We start from the raw sequence: 13,996 nt of genomic DNA on the forward strand, positions 1-13,996 counted from the left end.
AAGCCGGACATAAATCAATATCGAAAGTTTCAAAAAGTCAAAGCCAAACCAATGTTTCCTTTTTCCCCCTACACACAACCTTTTGTTCTAAGCCCAAAGGCATTGAGATCAATCTTTTTTTTCTCTCCTGGAAGATTCAAGTCTGCAGAGACACTTCCATGTGATCACTTGAGTCCACAGAAATAAAGCACCTTTGGAACCAAGAGATGTTCAAGAATCCTAGTGTCTTACTCAATGTGTTGAAAAAAGTACAGTTAACATAATTAGGATAATTCCTCAAATGACAAACACAACCATATTGACTCCAGTGAATAGGCAAAAGGGCTCCCAGGGCAATTCACAACCAAGAAGATAGAGCACAATAAAAGGCTATGACATTTCATGAATATTCTGTGTTATAGCTTTGAACTTTATTGCAAAGCAAAAATATATATTTTTATATATATATTTTTTTATCTACATTTCACCTCTGACATTGTACACAACACGAAAGCACAGGAAACCAAAAAAATCATAATGAGGTAGATACATAACACTTACAGATGGAGGAGACTAAAGAGTTTAAATTTGGCTTAATACTGTGGTCACCAATGTATGCATTTTCAACACAGCAGCAAGCATTGATTCATGGGGCAAGAAGCCCAATGATCTCAAATCCAAAAATAAGCCCCTTTAAAAAAAAAATACCTGCTTCCAAATGGAAAGAAATTTTTTTTTCTTTGAAAAATCAGGGATTCAGATGTGTTCAATTGCAAACTCTGGTGAAATAAAGTTTTTGTTTTTGTTTTTGTACCCAGCGGGGGGGAATGTAATCTTCACCTATGTAATTAGGAGTAACCTGTCCCATAGGGTACTTCTTTGTTTTCCTGCTGGAGGGGTTGGGGCAACCTTAGGAGCTCCGTGGCCAGATGTTAATAAAGGAGCAGGGTTTCTTCCTTTTCCCTAAAGTAACCTCCACCTCTGCAGCCACTATACCAGGGACCACTAGCCTTGGAGGGCCCTTGAAACATGCCTGGAAATGGCTGGAAATCAGCTGAGCTGTGAAGTCCCTGGCACGACTTTACCTTTCTAGGACCATCTGCTCTCCCAGTGGGTGAGCACCAACTGGTTTGGAACATTGGGATCATCCCTTTCCCTGTGTCATTTCCACTGTCAGCCTTCCAATGGAGAGCTGAAAAGATCACCGAGAAGGCCATGTTCAGCCTCAATTTTAACTGTAAATGCATTTTCACTGTAAAATGCAGTGTCAGGCAGTGGTATCTGCCACAGAGACCAATGTCCCCCTAGTCTGATGTCTAGGATGAAAGGAGAATGACAAGAGAAGGGACCAGGAGAGCAACTTGGCTGGTGGAGGCAGCAGCTGGGAGAACAGAGCCATGAAATGACCAACCAAGGAAGGCTCAGCCCTGGCCGGTGCAGATGGACCATGGACACCGAAGGGGCTCCAACTAGAAAGCGAAGGAGTAACTTGGGTTTGTCACCAGTGACTCGAAGAGGAGACCCTAGAGAAAAACATGGAGGAAACAAGACTCAGAGATGCTGATGGAACTAAAAGTGGACCTGAACCAAACTCCTTGGATTGTTTAACTCTGGACATGATCCTGCGTTTGGTAGGCTTGGCTCCACTGAGAAAGAGCTGGGATCAGCTGCAGGCCAGGTCATCCTCAGGAAAGAGGGCAGACAGAGGGGTCCTGGTGGAATGCATGGTGAGTCTGGGATGATGGCAGAATGGGGAGGGAACGGACAGGCCACTGCCTGGGCGAGGAGACTGGTGCATGAGCAAAGTGCACGTTGGGGAAGCTTGAAGCGGGCCTGTCTGTGGACTGTCTCCCCGAGAGACTGTAATGCCCCAAGAGGCCACCTTTCCCCTTTGTGTTTCCAGTGCCTAGCAGAACACCTGACACGTGGAGGCCACTATCCAGGGTGAATTGCATTTATAGAAAAATGCAACAAGAACATGGTTTGGGGAAGATGTCTACAGTGTAATAAGAGCTTTGAAGACCCTATATCCCACCCCACCCCCACCTCAAAGCAATCCTCAGAGGCCTCCTCCAGCCCTCCCAGATGTATGGTGAGTGAAAACTCCCATTTGAATTTTGAACGTAAACCATTAAAGAGGAAATACACAGAAGCAGGGCCCAGTGGGAAAGAAACTAAAACCAATTCATTTGAGTCTGTGTAAAAACTGAGATCTCAGCAAAGCTGGGCAGCTGCCCACAGCCTGGTTGGGCCAGAAGTTCAGGGTCAGGGTTGTGATGGGTCTTGAGCACTTCAGTTCAGGAGGCAAAGCTACGGGGAGCTTTCTACCATCACTCTAGCTCTACAGGAGTTCCCGCACAAGGCAAGGCTGAGAGCACTTCTGAGTATCCCAAAGGTCACTCATGCAGAGACTAGATCTCTGTCCCCTGGGAGACCCAGAGCAAAGGGAATCCGTCTAGATTGCAGCAGGCGGATGACAAGAGAAGGGACCATGAGGGAGGACTCTGACCACAGCCCGTTGAAGAGTGGGTGCAGGCAAGGCGCTTTTCCCTGGGTGGCCTTGGAGAACAAGCTTGCTCTCTTTTTGTCTGTGACTATGAGAATGAGCAGAACTTAGGTGATGTCCGAGTCCCCTTCAAACCCTGAGATCCCACTGTTCCTTGTGCTCAAGGACTGGGGGGTTTTCTCCAAGGATAACTGCTGTGACTGTGGCAGGCATAGGATAGCGTGAGTGTGGGCACGTGCACGTGCTCAATCAGAGGCTGCCCAGTAGGCATTAAGCTAATATAATTGTTGCAAATGTGTAAAGCATGAGGCTGACTGTAGAGAAACTATTGGGGTCACTGTGCCCCTTCCCCACCTCTCTTTAACCTGCGTTTTCACGGTCTGTTCTCTTCTCTCATTTATGTTGGGTGTTGTTTTTATTTTCCTTTAACCAGTTCACATAACAGTGAATATCACTTTCTTAAGCATAATAGTTTGATGGTGGTCATATCATTCCCTGGCTTAGGAATTTTTCAGTGGCTCCCAACAGTTTATCATCCGAAATCCAAATTTATCAGTTCGGTTGTCAAAACTTTCATCACATGCATTTTTCATCAAATGCATCTGGGTATTATCTCTCCGGTATGGGTCAGTCACAGAGGTCACCAGGCTCATCCCTCTGTTTTACAGATGGGGAAACTGAGGCTCACCAAAGGCAAGTGACTGCCCCAGGAAAGGTGGGGACGGAAGCAGGGTGTGGGTTCCCAGGCTGCCTTCCCTCTAGTCCAGCATGTGGGGTTTCCTGCCTTGCCCAGAATTACTCCTCTCTACCATGTCATAGCCATTATCTTCTGGGAAGCATCCATTTCTGAATTTGTCCTAACTCCAACTTTCAACTCTTTCAATGGATCCTTAGAGAAATAACCCACCTATCTAAAGTCCCCTGACCTTTCAAGATCACACACAACTAACCCACAGAAAGGAGACACAGAGTTCTCAGGACAGCCAAACAGACACCTCAAATGCTCAGAGCAAGGTTCCATGGAGCTCTTTAGGAACTCACACCCAACAGGTCATGGTCAGGTGACCTGTGGGCAGCAGGTGTCCTCTTCCTTGGGGACACCTTATTTCATAAACATTTAGTCCCCTACATCCTGCCACTTTTGTCTTAGCCTCCATGGCCTTCTGCAGGGAAACAAGTGTGCCAGGGATTCCATAGTCCAAGCAGTCCCTGCCGGGCAGGCACTCGGAGCTACCTGAGTCACCTGGTCATTGGGAGCCATTGGGGGAGGCATGGGGAGAGCCTTGACCTTGGAGAGTGGGGCCAAATATCCAGGTCTGGCCCCCCAGGTGTACCCGACGAACCACAGGACCCTGTGCAATCACAGAGGTTTCCTGGGCCTCAGATTCCTCATTGGTAAAATGGGGTGAGATTTCTTGTTGCAAGATTACTGAAAGGATTTAGATGAGACCATTTGTAGGAAGGCAACTGGGACAGAGCTTCATATCACTGGCACTCAATTAATGTCAGCTGAATCTGAGTTCTCCTGCCCTCCCAAAAGGGGCATCTGCTTCATCGTGGCTGGTATCACCTGCCCAGGTCACGCTGGACTTACTCTGACATCCGACATTCCTGAAACTCCAGTAATCCTAAATACTTCTCTCCTCTAAAGGAACTCTTCCACCCTTAGGAGGAAACACAGCAGCTCTGCTGGGACTCCTTTAGAAGCAGCCAGCCTGGGGGAGCTCTGGGTTGCACCTGACTTATCTGGCCCAGTTATTCACAGCTATACACCTATGGGCCCTAAGGGGATCTCAGGTGCCAATGGATGGCAAGAAGTCACCTAACAAAGCTACCACAACGGGACCCATCCATTCTGATGCGGAAGACTTTCCTCAGCAAAGGCTCTGTTTGTGCTGCCAATGAACTGTCAGGTCTCAGGCCTGGCATCTTCCCTGGGTCTAGATTTGTGGTGGGACTCAATAATGCCACAGCCGCAGGGGAGCAGGTTGCCATAGCCCCAGAATTAGTATAGGATGCCCTGACTCAGCCCTGGGAGAAGAGCGAAGATCTAGACCACTTCCACTCTTTGGCCCCTCTTCATTTTGCCCCAAACTCTGAACCTCACAGATACCCAAAGTCCCTGGATCCCCAAAGCTGTCTGAGGACCTGAGCCTGATGGGCAGGCCAGAGAAGAGTGGGGTCATGGGCCAGACCCTGGCAGCTCTGAGAGGACACCTCTAGTCCCCAGCCACTTTTTATGGAGGCCCAGGAGTTGCAAAGTCTTGTGATGTCTTGGAACTGATTCCCTTGATGTTTTCGGAGCCGTAAAGACAAGTTGGCTTCAGGATAAGACTCCTGGGTTTGTGTAGGCAGGACCAGAGCCCATGAAGGCCTAACGTCTCCAAAACACTACCTCCAAGGGTAAGAGGACCCCCTTACAGGAGGAGAAAGAAAGGATGAATGATAAATTCCTGGGATGGGTCTGAGCAGGCATGACCTATGGAACAGGACAAAAAGCAAAGGAACAGCACTTCATGAAGAGCCCCTGAGTAGCTAAGAGTCTGTGCAGGATGGGGGAGGCAGGAATGAGGCCCACGAGAAAACGCATTCTTGTCAAAGGGCTACTTCCTTTTCCATCCCAAAGGAATTGCATCCAAGCTCCCACCATCCATGGACTGGAAACGTATTGTGCTGGAGCAGTTCGGCAGTGTCTGAATTTATTTTTTAAAAACTGGCTCGAAGGGCTTGGGACCTTGTGCAAGATTTGTACGCCGTGTGCAAAACTCAGCCTTGTGCAGACAACCAGAGAAGTTGAGAAGCTGCCTTCTGCGCGCAGGGCACCCCCTGCCTAGTTTGTGCTTTGTCTAACCCCACGATCTCTCTTTGTTCCAGCAACTACTTTCTGAAACCTTGTGAAGGTGTGCTCGGCCACAGTGGCTCCGGGGTTGTTTATAAATGCCCTAGAATCCATCATTTTGCTTTCGAGCCAAGGGTGTATATCAGATACACTCTTCAAATGGGGTGCAACCTGAGGGCCGACTTCCTGAGCACTTTGATGCAGGCTCTTGAAGATTCTCTTTATATCGAACTTTCAAAATAAAAGCAGCAGATGCAATAATCCCACTCAGGCAAGTTGCCATCGGTGGCTGGCAGGGGAAGAGGCATATTAGCGTGAAGCTGGGCAAAGGTAAAGAACAAGGATTTGGCCCTGGGCAGAGCAGGGAGAATAGGTGGAAAGGATGCACTTGGCAGAAAGCTATAAAGCTAAGGTAGAAAATATTAGTTCACCCTCTGAGGATAGGTTACTCCATATAGATGACTACAAATAAGGAAATAAACACCTGGGTCAGATCCTTCCCAGAGTACGTGAGGTCCCCGCCAGGGTCTTTACCCAGGACCAGGGCCCATATTCTTGCCCAACCCCCAACCCCAGAGGTCACATGCTCATTGTTCCACTTAAGCCAAATTTTTTTTTGATCTTGCCTTAAGTCAACACATCCCCAAAACATATCGTATAAAAGTACACTTTATAAAGAAAAATAAATATTTTGAGTCAAAAAAAGGTGAAAACAAGTTGTAAACATGGAACCGAAATGGAGAAATACACATCTGTTCACTTAGGGAACCAAACAGGGTTACATCGAATCAAATTCATGGAAACCGAAAGAAAAGGAGAAGCTTTTCTCGGGAGCTCTTCGATTTAGGAAGAGAATCACTGTAGCATGCTCACCTTGAACCAGGGGCTGGGTGTGGTGGTTCTTGGACAAAGGAAAATCTGTGAGCGGGGTGGAGATCTGAGGTGAAGGAGGGAGGGAAGAGAGACTGGAAGATTGCATAGTTGTGAAACAGTGGCTTCTATCAAGGTGAACAAGTGCATCATCTGATAAAATAGCATTTGATATATATTTTTCTCTGTTCATTTCTGTTTACCATCTTTTTCTCTGTCCACCGAGCATTTCAGACAGGGAAGCATATATACAGTACACACACACACACACACACACACACACACACACACACACATACACGCTAGCGCTACACATGAATGGCATAGCCATACTTTACAATGACCCCTCACCACTTGTTCTGGCAACGTTTGCATTCACTGATACACTTTTGCTACAGTCTCGCCCCATTTCTTGTCAAAACTTGTGTCTTGGATGATTTTTTCCTTCTTTAGCCATGAAAGGGGGCAGGTGAGAATGGGGGCGTCGAGGAAAGCACCAGAAATGGTTCTGTTTTCTTATTAAACTTCTGTGGAAATGCCTCCCATTTTGGTAGGAGAGAGGGGGTTTACAATTTTGAAGAGATGGGGGAAAAACAACTGCCTCTTTTTTTGAACATTCTTGAGGTAAACATATTTGTTAACACCTTAGGCAGCAGACACACTGACAGTGCTGTTGAGAAACCTTAGACTGAGGGGGGAAACAACGCCAAATGTAACATGAACGCTCAGAACATTTATAAAGCACATCTACATTTTAATTAATTTCCCTTTCCTCTCATTCAGCCAACTCCTTTGAATAACATAGAACAGAACAGAAATACGAATAATTTCCTATCATTTCCTACACTGGGCATCCTTTATTCCATCCTACTGTAAACCTCTTGTGCTCACATCCTCAAGGTTGTGAACCAACTGAAAATTAAAAGAAAGATTAACATACTTCACTTTTTCCATTCTTCCCATCTGCCTCAAGCATATATATATGTATATATGTATATACACATACATATATATGATAGTTTACATTAATATAGGAAATAGCAAAGCTCTTTTAGTTACATTTATACAGAATCACTGCATCTGATCTTTATTTTCTATTCTCTCTCTTTTTGGATAAACAATTGGCTATAACAATCTACAGTAAGGCTTCACAGAAAGAATTCTGCATGTTTTTGTTTTTCTCTAAGAACCAAAGTTTATAAAATGAGGTTTGATTCTAGCACCTTAGACAGTATTAGTGATGTTGTTCCCTTGGGAGAAGTTAGCACTACCCAGCACCTCAGGCCAATCTCAGTCTGTTCCACACTTTTCAAAGGTATTGCCAAAGGAGGACACACAGCGCGGTGGAGATGGCGGAGCAGGGGGGCACACAGCCACACCCCGGGTTAAAATCAGCAACATACAAACAAACCCATCAACACAGGTCAAGTTGCTGTCCCCAAGTTAATGATCACTTAGTGTTTCCGTGCTGCCAATGAGTCCCTTTGAGTTAACCCTCCCCCCATGAGGTAAGGAATAGCAGGATGTCCATTTTAGATGGGGAGACTGAGTCAGGAGACGGATGCAGGTCAGCAGGTCACAGAGGACACAGTCTGGGCTAAGACACAGAGGCAGGGATGCCCAACCTCTAGCCTCTTAGCCCCAAACTATCCCTCTCATCACCTTGGACCGGTGAATTGAGATTTTGCAAAAGCAGTTTATTTGGCCGCTGATGAGGAAGCAAAACAAACAAATTTTTAAAAAAATATCAGCACCAAAGGAAGTTCAAAAGAAGCTGCTCGATGCTCCCTTGTCCAATATTCCATGGAGACAGCAACTTTCACAAGAAAGGAGACAACGCGTCACAGGGGTAACCATCTTGGGTGCCGGCGCCCTGCCCGGGAGTTGAAACTGCACAGAGCGGTTGGTTCCCGTCGAGTAGTGCCTGTGTTGGCAGAGGACCGATCCATTCCCACCAAATCTGCATCAGAACCTCCATCCCATAATTATACAGCGCTAGAGAGGTCTCTACCTCTGTACCTATTTATACACGTTTACACGGAAGTCCTTGACTGCACTGGCACATGACCCCACGCGAAAGTGCTGGCCTTGCTGTTTGCTGCAAGTGGCCGCCTCGACGGGGGTCACACGAGAGAAGCACCACAGGAAAAGGCACCACAAGGTTTCGAGAAGTTAAATTGCCTGCTGTCGCCGCCCTGACCTCACCGTGGTGGGGGAACTGAAAGCCTTCCATCTCTAGCCAGGGCCACTGATTCAAAAAGGGTCCTGTCCCATGTACACCTGTCCATTTCTGATCCACAGGGAGAGAGGGAAGGAAGAGGTGGATGTGGCTCTTCTTACTGCAATTTCTTTTTGGCTACTGGAAAGGGAACACATTTCCGTTCTTAAAAAAGAAAAAGGGGGACCCGGCCTTTGGGAACCAAGCCCTCCTAAGAAAGGGAGACGATGAACAAAAATCCTGTGCGAAGGCAAGTTCTGCGTGGAAGTCTGTCCTTCTCATGTGATTCCGTGGGGGCATTGCGGTTGGAAAAGAAAGAGGAAATGCAGGAATGACATCTGTAGGCACCATTAGCCACAAATAGCACCGGGTCTAGAGTAATGAGGACAGACAGATGTCCACATCTGTCCACATAGCTGAGAACCATGAGAGTTGGCTGGGAATCACTATGACACCATCCTTAGAGTCTGGCCAAGGAAACTGGAAGTCCTTGGCCGTTCGGAGCACCAAGAATGACATGTGCTACTGACAACCAGGGGAGGATGGGGGCAGCCAGGACCGCACAGCAGATGCGAGATGGCATTCCAATTTTCACTAGTTGCTTGCTGGCCTTGAAATAGCCCTTCCTATGTTTCTTGTTCCTGGCAGGGAGCCACACTCCTCATGGGAATGGGGAGCCTGTATGGGTGAGGGGTGTGGAGTTCTCCCCACCAGCCATTTCCCTTCCCTCATCCTGGTTAGAAAAAGAAAAGCCAACTGGCCCTGCTGGTGTGATCTGGAAGGCTCCCGGTACTGACTGTCCATGGAGACAGGATCGGGAGGCCTGAGGCCAGGATCAAAATAACTCACTGCAGGGACCCTCTTCCCAGACTTTGGTCAATGCTCCGACTAAGCACAGGGCCTGGTCACAGGGGTAGTCTGAACAAGCAGCCTCTGTGTGTACTATTTAAATGGAATTCTTTTTTTTCCGTCCGGTTCCTCAAACTGGTATTTGTTTGTTTGCTTGTGGGTTTTTTAGCTTAAATTGTTTTTCAATTTCTGACGTTTATCAATACCAAAAATGATACTCCCATTTCAATGTGAAGAAAAATGAATTGTTCCTACCTCTTTCCAAAAACCCGAATTATGTATCCAAACCTACTCTGGGGACGTGGACAGCAGGGGCAAACAGAAGACTTCCGTCGGAAGAGTCCTCATTTGCCAAGGCCTTCTCTAGCACCTTCAGGGGGACAGAGCAAAGCCCTATGGATACCCCATCTGTCCCTGTCCCTGCACTTGGTCTCCTCTTACGTTATTTTTCACCCGTATGCCTCCTGTCCTGGCAGACTTGGGCATTTGGGAGTCTGTGTCTGCCCACGGATTTAGGAGACCGGCCTCTGCCCGTTTGTTCCTCCCAGGACTTCCTACAACTTCCTTCTGGGCAGGAAATGTATTGATGGCGCAAAGCCTCTGCCTCTCTGCTGACCGAAGGTCACGGTGTCCTGACCGCAGTCCCAGCAACCAGAGTGGGTGGAGTCTAGATGGGCAAGTGCAGTTCTGAGCGGCTGGACGGAGAGGGCTGGCTCCCCTCGCCTTCCTCCCCAGCTCCTCTGGCTGCTGCTGGCCAAGGGAGATGGCAGAGAGAGGAGAAATCCACATCTGTCATTATTACTGCTCCCTCAATGAGACCAAGTGGAAGGTGCAACCGTGGCACTGGTTCCTAGCACTGGAGAAGGGAAATACTGCCAGGGCTCTGCTCACAGGCTCCGTCCTCCAAAGGGTTTCCCTTGTTTTCAGAGTCAAGAGCTCCCTCTGCTGGACGCCTGTATCACATGCTGCCTTCCACTGGAGTTCTTGTTTTTAGCCAAGCCATGGTGGCCAGAGAAGGTTAGATCAAAAGGGACATTTTGGAAACAAAGATGACTAGAGAGGCTAAATAATTGGTCCAAGGTCACATAGTGTTGGGCCAGAGCTCAGAATTACTGATTTCCTACCAGGAGTCTTTACACTATCCTGTTATGACAAGTGGGGTCATCATTCTCAGCCTTTCAAATTTTCATTCAACATTTTCCCTCCCTTACTGCATCGCACATGGCAGGGGCTATGTTTTGCATATAATAAATGTTCAGTTAAGCGGAATTATATTTTAAAAATAAGAGCTTCTTTTTCCATTCAAGGGGGTTTCTTAGTTATGTAGTTTATGTCCTCAGCCAAATGCATAAGGGCTCCCCTTGCCTGTAGCACAGGTTTCACATAAGCAGTACCTGTGCAGGTCAGTTGTGAGAAAGCACAAGGGTCCCTTCTGGCCTTCCTGCCACCATCTTTGGCTAAGTCATTGCCCATAGAGCTGCTCCTGAGAGATGGGGTTAGAACTAGGCTCACTGACATTCCCTTAGGTTGAGAATTTGGTCGATAACAGGTGGCCATAAGCCTACATGTTCAGGAGGGCTCAGCCTATAGTCCACTGCGAATTATCTTTTACATCATCAAACTTTGGAAACTATGTTCTACTCACACAGCTGCTGCTCAGAACAGAAGGGCTGCTGACGAAGATCAGATACAAGGGAAAAGGGAAGGAAAGATTCCCAGCTAGACACCAGGGTGAGTCTCCTGTGGGTGACTGGAGCCCCTACAGCAAACTCTCACCTCATTGAATGGACAGCGAGGGACAAGGGCACACACCTTTAGCTCAGAACTGCCAAGTTCTAGAACTTTCCTTTGATGGATGCATGCCTGGTCATTTGTTCAGGGGGTGGGGGTGGGGATAGCTGGAATCTCAAAACTAGTGGCGTTTAGGAGTGCTTCTTTTAAACCTTCGCATTCACATACAAGAAGCCAGTTTCTCAGACACAGCTAATGCTCAGAGTAGATAGAAGCAACGAGAATATTTTATTAGCCCTTTAGGGGAAATTACAAATTTTATGCACTCAAGACTGAATTACCTGAGAGTTTCAAATAGTTTTGCTCTATAAAGAGTCACTTAGCAGTGTCATCAGTTTTATTGGGTTAAAATGGGAAGAATGACTGGTAGGGAACGTATCCCAGAAAAAATAAACAAAGGTAAGAAAATATCTTAAAAAATAACCATCATGTTGAGTAAAGAGCTTGGATTCCAGCCTTCCGACCCTGCAGGCTGCTCCCCTCACAAGGCAGACAGATTGGGAGAGCCAGTGACAGTGAGCACACGGGAAGGCCCCAAACATCTCTCCAGGGGATGTCAGTGAGGTCAGAGCGGGATTCTGTGGCCCGTCCTCGGGCACACATGTGAGGAAATGCTGAGAAGCTCTGCCCAGCTGCAGGAGTACAACCTGCTGCTTTGAACAGGAAACCACAGGTTAACAACCCACAGACGCCAAGAGGTGTCAGTGAGGCACCAGAGGGTTCTCCTCCTCATTCCTTTCTTCCCTCCTCTCTTTGTCCTCTCCTCTCGCTCTCCCTTCCTCCCTCCCTCCGTTCCTCCTTTCTTTCCTTCTTTTCCTACCTGTATATTTTCTTCTGTAACAAATCTGTGATTTTTTTCAAGTGAAAAAAAAAAGCCACATAGGAAGGCAGGGGTGCACCATGGCCCTTCCAGGTTGTACTCTCATTTTCCCATGTCCTATCCCCAAGTTCCTCTCCTTGTAGCCCAAGGAGATGTTTTCTGTAATACTCATAGAAAAATGGGTTTCTTATAAACATGTCTTGTCACAAAAGAGTCCCTGCCAGGAAACAGACAATGGAACTAGTAGACACTGGGGATTGGCACTGGGGATAAGGGACATCAACAGAGGGGAGAAGGTAGGTGTCCCACATGCTCCTGGCATGACCCTCTGCAGCAGCTGGCCATGTGCCGCACCACCAGGGGCTGCAGACACAGACATGCACGTGGGACAGGTTAGGGAAGGGGACCCCAAAGGCTGCTCCTGTGGAGAGGGGCTTGGAAAGGTTTCTAGGGGCTCTGTTTTCTCCCACCTAACACAGTGACTGTCTTACCAGCCCACATCTAGATCCCAAACATTTTAGGACATGGCTCCCATTGTCGCAGGTGGCTCCCCTTGCCCTCCCAGTCAAAGGAGGAGCCTCACAATGGGATGCAGGTCAGGAAAGGCTTGTGGCTCAAAGCACTGAGTTCCATTAGTACCTTGTCCCTCCAGGTAACCCCTAACCCAATTCCCTGGCTCTTTGGGCCACCTGACTGCTGTCACCAGGCGGGAGGGAACCCGAGTGGACACCTGTTTCTTCCCAGTCTGTCTGTCGGACTTGTCATGGCCGTCACTGCCACAGGGAGGTACGTGGCACGGCATGAAAATTGGTCTGTCCCACAAAGCGATTGCTCTGAAGTGTCTCCCATCTGTTAGAGTCCCCAGAAGGGGGTCACACTCCCTTTCCCAGGGCCAGAGTCCCAGCACCTGCAGCTATGATAACGCAGGGCAGGACCCCTCAGGCTAGGGTTTCACCGGCCACAGATCCTGGACATCTGCCACAGAGCTGACCTCGCGGTAGCTTCCCACCTTCCCTTTGTACGCATCCTCTGCTCCCTGCTCCAGTGACAACGTGTGATTAGAATTCCAGAAAGTGGAGAGCCGCTGCCCAGAGACTCCGGGCTGCTCTGCGAGCCTGCTGAGGAAACTGGAGACTCACACAATCCCAGCACAACCCTCCACTGGCTTCCCGTCCCACATGGGATGAAGGGGTGAAGACATATGCCAGCTCCAGGGAGTCTTCATGGCCAGGCCTGGGAGAAAGACATGACCAGCTAGGCTAGGGCTATTTCAAGTCCAGCAAGAGCCCTAAACATCATAATTCTCTGTTCCATCAATTTTTTAAGCCCTTTAAGAAAAAGATACATACATATATATACGTGTGTGTGTGTGTGTATATAGTATATATACACATATAAGTGTGTGTATATATATACAAATTTAAACACACTGTATATATACATATAAATGCCCAAGATTGGCACATTTATGTATCCAGATGTGATGGATAAGCTTAAAATGCAGTTATATGGTCATGTACTGTTATTGGCCGCCCCAGTTCTACACAATTCCTGATAATCTCAAAATGTCAGATCACCGCATAGCTTATGTGGTTTTCACTGTTCTCTCTCTCTCTCTCTCCCCTCCCTCTCTATCCCATTCATAATCATTATAATTTCAAATGAATACAAATGAAGTCCTCATAATGAGGAGGTGCAGTAGGTTAGCCTCCAGGGCAGGGCTGCAGGGGCGCCCCGGTGCTGTGGGATATTACACCACACAGGGGCTTTCTGTGTGTTGGTAACATAATGCCCTGATCGCCCAGGGTCTGTGAAAACTTGGTATTTTCACTTGGAGGCCCATGTTGGCCTCATAAGTTATCAGTGAGTGTCCCCAACTGCTGAAGTTAACAGATCTGCCCCTCTCTCCTGCCCCCCATCCCCATAGGTCTCCCTCAGGAGCCAGGGCCACACCTTGTAAAGGCATATGCATTTACTAAAGGAAGAGAGGGCAGGGCACCTGTCCTTGACACTGGGCGGCTGGACCGGTGGAGAGACTGAGGCCACTGCTCAGAGGCGTGTGGAGTGACAGCTTCTGGGAGCTGATGATGTGTTGGCGGAAGCATGCAGCAACAGTGGCATCCA

The 13,996-nt window shown here is 47.9% G+C and overlaps 1 long non-coding RNA gene across 1 annotated transcript; it reads left to right on the forward strand.

Moving 5' to 3' along the window:
- Window positions 1-434: 434 nt before the first annotated feature.
- Window positions 435-13,996, forward strand: LOC107184829. Its single transcript, XR_001515737.1, has 3 exons — window positions 435-1,706; window positions 10,911-10,992; window positions 13,800-13,996. It is a non-coding gene; the product is annotated as an uncharacterized LOC107184829 (long non-coding RNA).

The sequence above is a fragment of the Myotis davidii genome, unplaced genomic scaffold, assembly GCF_000327345.1.
Source record: "Myotis davidii unplaced genomic scaffold, ASM32734v1 scaffold524, whole genome shotgun sequence".
Taxonomy (NCBI): domain Eukaryota; kingdom Metazoa; phylum Chordata; class Mammalia; order Chiroptera; family Vespertilionidae; genus Myotis; species Myotis davidii.